Raw genomic sequence first — 14,686 nt, forward strand, 5'->3', positions numbered from 1 at the left:
CACAGTAGTAGTTGCATGGAGTGGAAAATACAGTAGGTAAGTATAAATACACAGCACATGAAAAGATGGGAGCTGCCTTACTAAGTGAGGGGTCAGTGCTAATGAGCCAATTCAATTAAGATGGAAGTGGACTATTCCCAACTCTGTTCACATATCTATTCAAGGGACACCATAACCACATCAGCTACACCATCAGGGGCTTGTTCATCTGCACATCTACCATTGTGATATATGCCATCATGTGCCTGCAATGCCCCTCTGCCATGTACATTGGCCAAACTGGACAGTCTCTACATAAAAGAATGGACACAAATCAGACGTCAAGAATTATAACATTCAAAAACCAGTAGGAGAACACTTCAATCTCTTTGGTCACTCGATTACAGACCTAAAAGTGGCAATTCTTCAATAAAAAAACTTCAGAAACAGACTCCAACGAGAGACTGCTGAATTGGAATTAATTTGCAAACTGGATACAATTAACTTAGGCTTGAATAAAGACTGGGAGTGGATGTGTCATTACACAAAGTAAAACTATTTCTCCATGTTTATTTTCCCCGCCCTCCCACTACTGTTCCTCACATGTTCTTGTCAACTGATGAAAATGGCCCACCTTGATTATCACTACAAAAAGTTCCCCCCCCCCCCCCAGCTCTCCTGCTGGTAATAGCTCACCTTACCTGATCACTCTTGTTACAATGTGTATGGTAACACACATTGTTTCATGTTCTCTTTGTATATAAAGTCTCCCCACTGTATTTTCCACTGCATGCATCCGACAAAGTGAGCTGTAGCTCACAAAAGCTTATGCTCAAATAAATTTGTTAGTCTCTAAAGTGCAACAAGTACTCCTTTTCTTTTTGCGGATACAGACTAACACGCTGCTACTGTGAAAGGTGGCCAGTGTATGGTTTCATGAGCCAGGAGAGCCAGAAGTAGGCTAGATCCTATGGAATCACTATTGGCATATCAGCATCACCAATGGTAATCTGCTGGTCAGAAAAGAACGTCCCTGCTTGAAGCTTTCTGAACAGTGCTGTGTTCTTAAAAATGTGAGTGTCATGTACCTTCCCTAACCTGCCACACTGATACTGGTGAAGCGTCCCTGGGGATCCATCAATGCTTGCCTAATCAGTTGATGTTATCAGGGTTCATGGGTTCCCTGATGAATGTGGGCAGATATTTTCAGAAAACCATACTAGCCAAATCATGCTGTAGACTACCACATTCAGCATGCTTTTATAACTCCACTGTTAGACCAAAAACCCTTATATATAAAAGTCAAGGAACCCATGTTAAAATGCTGGTAGTAACAGCAGTGTTTTAACATCAGTGTAGCAAGCGCAGTTCTGTCAGCCCTTAGTTTAATACTCCATATTAAAGAGCAATACCTCAAACTAAAGAGTCAGTATTGTAGATTTTCTGATAATGTAATTGATCTTCCAGATGAGAGTGTCTTACATAATAGGGCAATGTATTGTGATAACGTAGCCAACAAAAGAATTATAAAGTATGTTTTCATTTTTCAAAGTATAGTTTTTATTATGCATGTATAGTTTTAGATAGATAAGATAGACAGATGTGAAAGCCAGTTTTAAAATAAATTTTTAGGAGCTGTGAGGAAAACAATTATATTTCAGGGTGTAACTCTGAAATTAATTTGGATGCTAAGTTTCTCACATTTATAAAATATAAATAGGGCAGATCTAAAGATAACCCTCAGATTATGGGCTTCAGTAACAGGAAAGATGGGAATGTTGTCATTAGTGACAAAGAACAGCAAGTAGGGAATGTTTCAGAGGAAAGATGAGAAGTGCAATTATAGTTAGGTAAGTTTAAACTGATGGATGGTTGGAATTCAAGAAGAGGTGTCAGAGAGAGACAGGCCTAGATATGAAATTGGAGGGAGGGAAACAGGATTAGAGTAGAGAGGTAGATTTGTGAATCATAAGTATAATGAAGCCACATTTGAGGATGAGATCATACAGGAAAGGAATATAGACAGAGAGAAGAGTGGGGCCAAAGAGGGAGTGGGAGAGAAGCAGACTTTTTGAAAGAAAAGCTGAAGGAATGAGAAAAAGGTAGGAAAACCAGGAGAAGATTTGGTCACAAAAGACAAGGTTAACACAATATCAAGGAGAATATGATTAACAATGTCAAAAACATGAGAGAGATCAAGTAGGGTTAGGGTTGACATCTTGGTAATATTTAAAAACCAGACATTCCAACAGGAGTGCTGGAACCTCCCCTGGTCTACCTCTTCCCCTGAGGCCTCGCCCCTATCATGCTTCTTCCCCCGAGGTCCCACCCCTACTCCCAAGGCCCTGCCCCATCCACTCCTCTTTCCCTCTCCCCCAGTCGCTCACTGCTTTTTTTCTCCCCTTTCCCCTCCCCCTCCTGGATCAGGAGCCAGGGCTGGGAGCTGGGAACTGCAGCCACTCGATTCAAGTAGAAGGCAGCCCCAGCTGAGTAGGGGCTGGTGCGGACCATGACCCAGTGCCTCCCTGCCTCCCTCACCCACCGTAACCAGACTTTGGGTGTCCGGTCAGTAGATATGACTGGGCTCTGTCAGGTCCCCTTTTTGACGGGACTTTCCAGTCAAAAACTGGGCACCTGGCCACCATAAGTAGAATAAGAATAGATTGGTGACTCTGAGGCCCTATTTATGGCATGATATGAGATCAGGCATTCAAACAAGCATACTATGTATATCTAGGCTTGCATGTGGATATGTGTATCTGGAACTCCAAACCTGATTATGTTGTTTAAAGGTTAATGGGAAGAATTCTGACATTTATAACCTAGTTTTCTTGACCTTATGAAAGGAACCGAGTCTGCGGCAAAGCTGAGGTGAGGTTTTATAAAGAAGTTGTTCTCCTAGGATAAAACATGTTAGCCTTATCCCAAAAATTCATATGAAAAATGTCTTAATTGGTAAAACGTATTATTATTTTTGCCCAGCTGCGTTAAGATATGATTAACAGAATTTTACCAAACTTTATAAAAATTAATCACCTTGAGTTCCAAGAATAGCTCTGAAAATTTTAGACTCAATTTTTAAAAAATTATAATTGCCTTCTCCACATAACTTACACGTTTGGTAGCACAATGATATAAAACAGTAACCTGATACCTGATACCTAACCTGATATGTCTGAGTTTTCATTTATAAAAATGAAGTAAAGCATTCTTATTCTTCACAATATCAGTTGGATCTGATCATGCACACTGTGTAATCTGTGTTTCTGTTGAGTAGATTTCTTACTTCCTTGAAGTTCTTTTCAATTCACGTTTTAAAAGAAACATGGATTAAAGTCTAATTAAATAAAAGAATAAATTAAAAATATTTCCTTATCTGCTTTTGGCAGGGACCATGGTCTGGTACTTTTAGCACAGGACTGAGTCAGGAGTTCTGCCCATGACTTGGAACCTGGCCCCTCATCATGAGATTTCAATGGGGCTACATACATTACCCAGGGGAGTAGTTGTGATAAAGAGGTCTACTGGTGGTTCAGCACTTTGTTTCAACAACTTGTCAGGCCTGACATACTCTCTACACCTAACACTCTGTTGCAATAATCTGTATCTAAAGGGTGTCATGTAAGGCAGTGTTTTCCAACCAGTGTGCCGCATAATTTTTTGAAAAACTACATGTGAGAACTAATATTTCCCTTGTATTTTAATTAGTGTCAAAGCCAGACTGCATTCTGTACTTTTGTTCTCCAGAATGAGGCCCCTTTCAAATATTATGCATGTGTCACATTCCATTCCCCAAAGCAATGCTAAGAAGGATAAAAAGTAAACAAAGATGATGTGCCCTGATGAATGCAATGTGCTGCAATGAGCCTTTGATGATGATGTACATAAAAAAGACATAGAATTCAAGCCTAAGTTTTATATTTACATTTGACTTGGGATAAAAGCCAGAACAAGCCGGACCTGGAATGAATTATAATTAATTATATTGCATTTAAAAGCAGCGGAGAAAGTTATACACACTTGGGAAAACTATTTTGGGAATGAGAAGAAATTATTAATTATTAATTTCTTGTTATCCCAAAATATTATTCTCCAGTGTGTGCCACTTTCTCCACTGAGTACGCTTTTGTCCAGAGTTCTTATATTTAGCTTTAATGTTAGTTTCCACTGTTGAAAATGTTAATTCTAACACAAAAGATAGATCACGATCTAATGTTAGCCACCAGGGTTGTTTTGATTTTAACCCTACCAGCTTCCTTCTGGATTGGCTCATGAATATTCATGAGACAAAATTAAAAGTGGCCTGTGAAAGGCGCAACACTACACTCAAATGAACTTGATGTTACTGGAGTCATGTGGTGGTCAGTGTGTTTTCCAAATCTTACAAATCTCAAAAGTTACAGCAGTGAATTTCAAATTTATGACCCAAAAATTGACAAATATTTGAAGAAAAACGATTTTTGCAGTTCCACATGAACTTGTAGTGGTGAAGCTGAACATAAAATTAAGAAAGTGAAAGTGGTGAACTGACACTTCTGTGACAGCTATCTGCAATATGGATATTCATCTACGGGGAACCATCTTGCCATCTTCCACAATGTTCCATGTGTGGGGAGAAACTCTCAAACCATGCCATCGTGCCAAGTAAGTTAAAATGACACTTTACAAGCAAACATTCATTCCTTGCCAAGAAGGACATCATTTTTTTTAAGCGTCTGAGGGATCAGAATGAAAAGCAAGTCTGACTGATGATAGACTGTGCAACTGTTTCTGACAAAGCACTGGAAGCAAGCGACGTGGTTGCTGAGTTTGTAACAAAGGCAAAAAAGCCACCTACAATCTTAGAAACATTAATTTTACCAGCATGAATAGAAATCATGAGAGTAACATTAGGTGCACTCAAAGTCAATGAAATTGAAAAACTTCCCCTTTCAGATTCAGTGCTAGGCTTGGATCTCAGACTTGGAGTTTGGCACTTCCAAAGCTATACAAAAAAGAAGTACCTCAAAGATGAAAAGGTAATATCATAAGTCTTGATACATAATAATATTGTTAGTTTATGTTTCTCGATTGGTACAATTTTTGTATTATTTGTTGTTTATCATATAATAAAATTTGGTGTCTTGTTGGTGTGCATGTGTGAATTGACTGAAAATACTTGTCACAGTGAATGGCAAGAGCAGTAAACAGCTGAAACTGAGGCGATAAGAGGATGAGTTCATTTGGAGACAATTTTGGTGGTGTTCCTTAAAATAATTAAAGGTATCAAGGTGTGCTCTGGCAGAGAAAAGGTTGGGAACCACTGATGTAAGGTATCATATACAAACTGGTAACATGCTGGTCCTGAAAATCATTGTGTGGTGTATATACAGTGTATACACAAAGACTTATAAATATGTGCTAAAATTATGTTTCTAAAATGTGTTTGGCAAGCAATACATAAGGCCAGTCTGTCCTAGACAAAGAGATGTGTATTTACTTGTCTGACCAGCCTGGCCATCAGCCAGAGAACAAGGAAGGTATATTTACATAAAACATAAACAAAGCCATCAAACTAACAAGTGGAGAAGTTTACTGTCTCGATGGGGGATGAAGACTGCACCCCCAGGAAGCCTTCCTGCCTCTTGAAGCAGAGTCAATGAATTTTGGGAAGACAGAAGGAGAGAGAAAAGGCCATTTTGGCACCCATCACTGGGGGAACTAAAGAGGCCAGAGCTCTTGAAATCAAAGAACATTACTTGGCTCCTTCAACCAAGGGGGTGAAGTCTCTGGAAACTGACAATGATTGAAAAACCTGCGTAGTCAAAGATTATAACTGACTGAAATTAAGTTTTAGTATTAGAAATGTATTTTTACGTTAGTTTGCTTGTAACCCTTTCTGTCTTTATTCCTTATACTTGGTATCACTTAAATCTATGCCTTTTTGATTAATAAGCTTGCTTTACTTTTAATAATAACCAATACATTGCTGTGATTGAAATAAGAATGTTTTTCAAACCACAATTACATTAATGAGCTGCTGTTTACTGTCTCTTTATAGGAGCAGTAAACAACTTATGTCAGTGTTCAGAAAAGAAGCTGGACACTGCAGGGAAATGCTTCTAGGGAATTTGGGAGTTAGAGTTCACTATTTCTTACCTGCAAGACTAGGTTTGGACTGCAAGAGTCCTGATGAGTTTGCCAGTAAGGCAGACAAGTTGGTGTGTCAAGGAGTTGTCACATAGCTCAGCAGTAGCAAAATTTTCATTTGCTGAGGTTGAGGCGTAATATAGTAACTCACAATTCTGGGAACTCCAGCAGGTCATCACAGTAGTGAGTGAGGTTACTCACATAAGGGCTTCTAGACTGCCCCCTTGTTTTGTGACTTTGAGCAAGCCACTTATTCTCTAACCTCAGTTTCCCTATCTGTAAAATGGGGACCATAATGTGTATCTGCCTCAGAGGATACTGTGAGGCTTAATTAGTGAATGTTTGTAAAGCACATTGCAGAGGTAAAGTAGTAAGTGTTATTTTTAATTTATATAAAGTAGTTTGGGCCCCATTGATGAAAAATGTTACATGCATACAAAATATTATTATTTTAAAGCCACAGTCCTGCAAGTTTGACAGCCACCATCTTAGCTGACACACACAGGGTTAAACTGGGGACCTCCAGAACTAAAAGCATGAGGTGCTACAGCCTGAGCTAAAGAGCCAAAGCCTCTGTTGCTGTAATAACAATGAGGAGTCCTTGTGGCACCTTAGAGACTAACCAATTTATTTGGGCATAAGCTTTCATAGAACCCACTTCATCAGATGCATGGAGTGGAAAATACAGGAGCAGGTATAAATACATGAAAAGATGTGAGTTGCCTTACCAAGTGTCAAGTCAGTCTAATGAGACAATTCAATTGACAGCAGGATACCAGAGGAGGAAAAATAACTTTTGAAGTGGTAACGAGAGTGGCCCATTTCAGACAGTTGACAAGAAGGTGTGAATAACGGTAGGGAGAAATTAGTATTGGGGAAATTTGGTTTAGGTTTTGTAATGACCCAACCACTCCCAGTCTTTATTCAGGCCTAATCTGATGGCATCCAGTTTGCAAATTAATTCCTGTTCTGCAGTTTCACGCTGGAGTCTGTTTTTGAAGTTTTTTTGTTGAAGGATTACCACTTTTAGGTCTGTTATTGAGTGACCAGGGAGACTGAAGTGTTCTCCTACCGGTGTTTGAATGTTATGGTTCCTGATGTCAGATTTGTGTCCATTTATTCTTTTGCGTAGAAACTGTCCAGTTTGGCCAATGTATATGGCAGAGGGACATTGCAGGCACATGACGGCATATATCACAATGGTAGATGTGCAGGTGAATGAGCCCCTGATGGTGTGGCTGATGTAGTTAGGTCCTATCATGGTGTCCCTTGAATAGATATGTGGACAGAGTTGGCACTGGGGTTTGTTGCAGGGTTTGGTTCCTAGGTTGGTGTTTTTGTTGGGTGGTGTGTAGTTGCTGGTGAGTATTTGCTTCAGGTTGGGGGGCTGTCCGTAAGCGAGGACTGGCCTGTCCCTCAAGGTCTGTGAGAGTGAGGGACCATCCTTCAGGATAGGTTGTAGATCCTTGACAATGAGCTGGAGAGGTTTTAGTTGGGGGCTGTAAGTGACGGCTAGTGGCATTCTGTTATTTTCTTTGTTGGGCCTGTCTTGTAGTAGGTGACTTCTGGTTACCCATCTGGCTCTGTCAATTTGTTTCTTCACTTCACCAGGTAGTTGTAAGAATGCTTGATAGAGATCCTGTTGGTGTTTGTCTCTGTCTGAGGGATCGGAGCAAATGCAGTTGTATCTTAGAGCTTGGCTGTAGACAATGGGTCGTGTGATGTGGTCTGGATGAAAGCTGGAGGCATGTAGGTAAGTATAGCGGTCAGCAGATTTCCAGTATAGGGTGGTGTTTATGTGACCATCGCTTATTAGCACTGTATTGTCTAAGAAGTGGACCTCTTGTGTGGACTGGTCCAGGCTGAGGTTGATAGTGGGGTAGAAATTGTTGAAATTGTATTTATACCTGCTCCTGTATTTTCCACTCCATGCATCTGATGAAGTGGGTTCTAACCCATGAAAACTTATGCCCAAATAAATTTGTTAATCTCTAAAGTGCCATTAGGACTCCTCATTGCTTTTGCTGATACAGGCTAACACAGCTGCCCCTCTGAAACCTGTAGCTGCAATAACTCAGATCCTCTGTGGAACATCACAGCAGGCAGTGGAGATGGACCTGTAATGTGAATGGGTTACATATGAACAATCTTACACATAAGCTTAACTTCCAGCCTGTGAGTGGCCACACTGAAATCAATGGGACTACATGCCTAAAGGTATGCATGGTTGCAGTGAATATAGGATCTGGATCTAAATTTGTTAATGGTGATGAAATTTTATTTCTGCTTTATTCCTTAAATTCCTTTTCAGGCTGAGAAACTACTGAAATGAGCGGATACAATAGTTTATAAACAGCATCTGTGAGGTATCCAAGTATGTCATGCCAATTGTATATTTAATATACATATTATTTCTCCTAAATGTGTTAGCATTTCAAGAAAAAGGGAAACTTTTAGTATGTACTTTGGTAGAATGAGTTGGGAAATTGGTTTCAGCACATGTTGAATTTTCTGTAGCTATTTTGGGGATTTGAAACTAATCTTTATATAAATTAGTTTCTTCTTGCAGGAAGGGGTTCCTCTTGAAAGAAAACTGTCACAGCACCAAAAATTCAAGAAAAGCAAAGAAAGCATAAAACATAGGGAAGAAGAGCTTTCACTTAAGATGTCACTTTGCAGGGAAGAAGAGCTTTCACTTAAGATGTTACTTTGCAGTTAGTATTTACTGAAGAGCTAGGTCAATGAACCAGATAACATACACAGATTAAATGCTCTCCCACTTCTCTGTATTAGAAATTAGTATGAACATTTGGATATGAACAGTATTACAATTTATTACTCAATGCACTCTCTTATTTTGTAGAAGCCAATAAAAACACTGATGGAATCATGGAGATTTCCTTTATCTCTGTGTATCATCCCTGGGTGTACAGTGGGATCAATTCTATAGTGGAGCAGGAAGGGCTACAATTATTAAGTCCCAAGATATGGAAACCAGACAAAGGGTTTGTCTGTTTTTCAGAACAGGACTGGGTGCTACTGTAGCAAGGACAGTGGGCTACATCTCTAGGCTAAGCCACAGAGCCCACCTGCGGGTGCAGCCCTACAAGCACAGATCCAGCCCATATACTCACTCCTTGTTGCAGCGGTAGACAAAGGCAGCCTGAATTCGCTCCAAGGCCCGGCTGTTCCTCCCATCACCATCATCCTCCCACAATGCAGTTCCACCTGTGTCATCGTTCCCCCCTGGAGGGGTGGGGCTGGCGGGTGGGCTCTCTCTGCCTCTAAGACCTGCAGCCGCTGGCGGCAATTATCACCGCCCGGGGGCTGGGAGCGCACAGACACAAAAGCTGCCTCTCGTTGGGACAGCACACCGCTGCGGCTCTCTTGGCGTGGCCCCTGGGGCAGGCCAGGAGATGCTCTGGGCTCGGCCCGCAGCACCTCGCAGGAGGCGGCGGTAGCTGCCTCTGAGCCGCAGTGACGTGCGCACAAAGGGGGAGAGGAGCCGGAGCCCTCGCTCCTGTCTGAAGCCGGCTGGACTCCAGAGGGGCCGGGTTTTTAATACGATGAATACAGACACACGCAGCTCGGCCGCGTGGGTGGGTTATTTGGTGCGTGGCTCGTAGCTCTGAGGCAAGCTGCTCAGCAGTGCTACAGCCCATAGGGGGAAGAAGAGGAGGAAGCGGCTTTCTCTGGTCCACGCTGCAGCTGAAGGTCGCGTCTAAGCATCTCCCGCCCGCTCCGCTTGCCCGCCTCGCTGCGAGGAGAAGGCGCCGCTTTGACCCTTCCTCCCGAGCGGGGCACAACCCACGGGGCCTTCTCCGCACGCGGCGGAGCCCGCGGCGGCCAGCGCCTGCCACGGAGGACAGCGGCGGGGACACCTTGAAGGCGAAGCCCACCCTGGCTGCGGAGGTGAGATGCGCGGCTGCGGCGCGCACTGCTCGGCGGGTAGGGGTGGGCCCCAGACTCGGAACGATCCCGATAAAACCGGGACACGTGGGGTCGCCCTATCTGAGGATGGCTGGGACTCCGGGCCCTGCGGTGGGGGAGCTCGCCGGTGGCGCCGCAGCCGAGGGGAGCCCCTGCGGACCGGGCGAAGCAGCGTGGTCCCCGGTCTGCCGCGCGCGGGTGGCGGGGCTGGGTTTTGCTGCGGCCCGTGGCGGGGCTGGTGGCGGGCAGGGAGTAAAGAGGAGCACGTTTCCCACCCCGCGGCTCTCCCCAGGATGTCTGAACCGGCGGGCGGGAGGCGAACGTGCCGCGGGCACATTTCGCGCTCACTCTCCGTTTCCTTTCCGTTCCCGCCCGCGGGTCGGGCTGTAGCTTTTAAATGAAAAGAACTACAATGGGGAGAAGAGATGCAGTCCGGGGGAGGGGCCCTTTGGGGAGAGACATCCTTCGTCCCTCACGGTCACTGCACAAAGGCTGCCCCCCCCATGGCCCTTGCCCGCACCCCCACCCGCTTTAATCTGTAATTTGACTTCTGATTTCAGTTTCTATCGCTCCCGCCAACATTTGAAAGCTATAAATAGGGACATTGGGTAGTAAAATAGGGATACATCTTTTAACTCTTATTGAAATTCATTGGGCTAGGGGAGATTTGGGAGCAGAAACATAAACAGAGTATTCTCCTGAAAAGCAGAGACATCTCTGTCTGGACAGGGACAGTTGGATTGTGAGTATTTGCATTTTAATTCTGCCAGATGTTCATTTTGAATGAAATGTTGGGACGGGAGGGGTTGATTTTATCTTTTGGTTACAGCCACTGCAGTCGTGTATAATGCCCTGGTAGGGTTGCTGCTTTAACAGTAAACCAGACTTTGTGTTTGTTTTTAAATATGGCCATTGATTAATAACCCTGCTGGTAGATTGCAGCAGTAACATTTTAAAATTAAGTCGTGGGGGGAAAACGAGTATCTATCATCTGGGGAAGAAACTTCCACGGTAAACATCTGATGAAGTGAGCTGTAGCTCACGAAAGCTCATGCTCAAATAAATTGGTTAGTCTCTAAGGTGCCACAAGTACTCCTTTTTTTTTTAAAAATATGATGTGAATGTGTGTGTGTCTGGTAGATCTGAAACACACTCATATGCATAAATCAAACCCCACAATTACTGGCTTTTTGTCTAATCCTGCATTTCAATCATGCCCAATAGTCTCATTCAGTTCAGTGAGAGTTTTGTGTAGGCAAGAAATGTAGGCTGAGCCCACTATATGTAAATAAATCTAGTACCTTTGCTTTCATCACCATTAAAAGGGAGAAGCTTAGTTGGTATTGTTTTGGGCTGTTTTGTTGGCCTAGTTTCTCTTATCCCATAATTGGTTTCCTCTAGACCAAAGGTTTTTGTTCCATTTGTTTTTAAAGTTGAGGTTGTAAATTAAAGCAAACTGTAATTATAATTTATCACCTTCATGAAAAAAGAGAGGTGGCATATATAAAACCCTGTGCTTTGTTTATCTGATATTAGAAGGACAACTGAAATAAAATCCATCCTTTCCAGCTGCTAGCATGATGGTCATACAGTATGAACCTGCCAGATATAATTAGATTATTCAATTTCCCACTGTCCTCATATTGCTCTTAGGCATTTCTACTAACCTATATTTCAGAATATAGTGACTGCTGCTATATGGTGCTCATTCATTTTTTGTGAGGGGTAGTATTACTTGAAAGGCAACATAAAATGAACCTATCATTATTCTGAAGTTAAAGCACTGGTCAGAATGAGAGACACCCTTAATTAATCCTTTTAACTCAGAAGTGTTTTTTAATTTAACAAATGTTTTTGCAAAAAGAACATTGTACTATAAATCCAAACTTTTACCAATTTCAAAACAATCTGGGAAGCTGTGTCATCTGTCAATGAAAAATAAATAAGTAATAATCAAAAGGGATCAGATTCAGACCTGGGGCTTGTTCCTCTCACTAAAATCGAATGAGAGAACTTCATTACATCTCAGGAATCACTTCAGTTGGAGCAATGGACCCTTGATGTAAAGTGGTGCAGTTCCACTAAGTAGTTCTGATTTGACTCAAACACTTTCTGTGTAAAAACATGTGAGAAAGGAACACTCACCCGAACCATTACACACCAAGGAGGGTGGCTGAAACCAGTACATTTTCTGTCCTGTACAGTGGACCAGTTTTGGTATGGATGGGACAAAGGGGACTCTCAAGACTGAATAGTGCTCGGGGATCTGTGGGTAGCCAAAGGCAAGACCCCATGAACCCCTAAGAAGAAGTGCAGAAAACCATCATCCCACGTGCCTCTCAGAACCCTTTCTCCTGGATGTCATAGAGCATGGAGGATGATCTGTGCTTTATTACCTAATCCTATTTTTTACAAGGACATTAATGCACATAGGAGGAGGACCAGGTCATTTAGAGAGGTTGCTCCTTGACTCCTCCATTCTGTGTCCTTGCCACTCCCCTTTTTTCCCCACTTCTTTTTCCCATAGGGAAAAGTGGTGACTGAGCAGAGAGTGGGATTGTCCTGTGTTACCACATTTTCACCTCATTTTTGCAGTTCTAAGGTGGTTTTGCTCATTCCTTCACAGGAGAAGCTAGCATATAAGCCTAAGTAAACATAATCTTTTAAAATATACATTATGCAGGAAAACATTATTTTAAGTAAAAAGTGTTTTAATTTATTTTTAAGGGACTCTCTTTCACATGATTGATCTTCAGTCCTGTTTACATAAAGTAGTATTGTGAACCAAAGAATCAGTTGGAAAGCAAACATAATGGATGGAAAGCAAATTTGGTCTGTTGCGTAGGGTTGCAAGGCATCTGGTTTTCAACCGGAACACCAGGTCGAAAAGAGCCCCCAGCAGCTCTGGTCAGCTCTGCTGACCAGGCTGCTAAAAGTCTGGTCAGCAGGGCTAAGGCAAGCTCCTTGCCTGCCCTGGCTTTGTGTGGCTCCCGGAAGTGGCAGGCACATTTGGCTCCTAGGTGCAGAGGTGGCCATGGGGGCTCTGCACACTGCCCCCGCCCCAAGCGCAAGTGCTGGCTCCACAGCTCCCATTGGCTAGGAACTATGGCCAATGGGAGCTGCAGGGGTGGCGCCTGCAGGCGCAGGCAGTGCACAGAGCCCCTTGGCCCTTCCACCTTGGAGCCGGACATGCCAGCTGCTTCCAGGAGCCTCCTGAGGTAAGCACCTTCTGGCCAGAGCTTTCTCTCCAAACTCCGTCCTGCACCCCAACTCCCTGCCCCAGCCCTGAGCCCCCTCCCACACCCAAACTTCCTCCTGGAGCCCGCATACCATACTGCACCCTAAACCCCAGCCCTGAGCCCCCTCCAGCACCCCAAACTCCTCAGCCAGAGTCCAGGGCCCACACCCCCAACCAGAGCTCGCACCCCAGCCCCCTGCCCCAGCCCAGAGTTCCCTTCCACATTCTGAACCCCTCGGCTCCAGCCCAGAGCCCCCTCTTACACCTCAAACCCCTCATCCCCAGCCCCACCCCAGGGCCCAGACCCCCAGCTGGAGCCCACACCCTGCCCCAGCCCTGAGCCCCCTCCCACACTCCAAAATTCCTCGGCCCCAGCCCAGAGCCTGCACCCCCAGTCAGACCCCTCACCTCCTCCCACACCCCAACCCCCTGCCCCAGTCCAGTGAAAATGAGTGAGGGTGGGGGAGAGCAAGTGACAGAGGGAGGGGGGATGGAGTGAGCAGGGGCGGGGTCTCAGAGAAGGGCCTGGGGGCAGGGGCGGGGCAAGGGTGTTTGGTTTTGTGCAATTAGAAAGTTGACAACCCTACTGTTGGGTCAGCTAGTAGAACCCTCTGTGGTGTGGAAAGATTTAAATATTCTAAATCTAAATGAAAAGCTAAAGTTACATTTTCTTACATATCTTGTATTATTATAATCTAAATCCAATACAAGAAGTTTGAACAGCTGATCTTCTTTGTGATGATCTTTTCATTTTCAAAATGCCTTCCAGGCATTTTCCAATTAACCCTCACACTATCTCTGTGAGATCGGCATATAAAAATTATTTTTCCTATATTACAGATGAGGAAACTGATAGAAAGAAGATACAGGTGTACTACAAAAAGAAAACAAAAAATTGAATTAAGAACAGATTTCTGTGCAGACAGATCCTTACTAAAGAATCTATCAGCACATTTAGCAGCAAATTAAATTTTAAATAACCTTTTCCCCTTTGTGAATCCTCTTGGTACTTACTTCATGTTTTATTGGTGGTATTCCACAATTTATCATTCTGTAATTTCACAATTATTATGGAATCCATGGTTTGAAATGAGATTTTAGAGATTTGTGAGGTTGCATTCTGAGATCTCTTCAGCAAAATGGAAATATTAAGAGGATTTCACAGGAAACAATAATGAGAAAAAAGTTAAAATGTATTTCTGTGCTGAATGCTCCTTATAGCTTGATTGCTGAGGGCTCAGAACTAATCTGTACCTAAATCTGTTTTCCCTTTTTTGATTTATCTTTCAATGAGTTGCCTCAGGCCAAGCCGTAAGTCAGTGAGAGAGTCAGAAATAGACCTTGGTGATTTTTTAGTTACCGTCCTGTGCTCAAATCTGCAGACCATGGTTTCTCAGTTTGGTGAGGGAA

At 43.3% G+C, this 14,686-nt stretch overlaps 1 protein-coding gene and 1 long non-coding RNA gene across 6 annotated transcripts in view; one reads left to right on the forward strand and one right to left on the reverse strand.

Moving 5' to 3' along the window:
- The window catches only part of LOC144930115 (uncharacterized), a 39,480-nt gene extending 29,844 nt beyond the window's left edge, over positions 1-9,636 (reverse strand). For all 4 annotated transcript variants that reach the window (XR_013635204.1, XR_013635206.1, XR_013635203.1 and 1 more), the window contains exon 1: positions 9,243-9,636. This is a non-coding gene — a long non-coding RNA (uncharacterized LOC144930115). The remainder of the gene's footprint in view (positions 1-9,242) is intronic.
- SLC38A1 (solute carrier family 38 member 1) overlaps positions 9,366-14,686 on the forward strand; it is a 68,579-nt gene continuing 63,258 nt past the window's right edge. For both annotated transcript variants that reach the window (XM_073327992.2, XM_073327993.1), the window contains exon 1: positions 9,366-10,020. The gene's annotated coding sequence lies outside the window, so the exon portion shown is untranslated. The remainder of the gene's footprint in view (positions 10,021-14,686) is intronic.

This window comes from Lepidochelys kempii, chromosome 1 (genome assembly GCF_965140285.1).
Source record: "Lepidochelys kempii isolate rLepKem1 chromosome 1, rLepKem1.hap1, whole genome shotgun sequence".
Classification (NCBI taxonomy): domain Eukaryota; kingdom Metazoa; phylum Chordata; order Testudines; family Cheloniidae; genus Lepidochelys; species Lepidochelys kempii.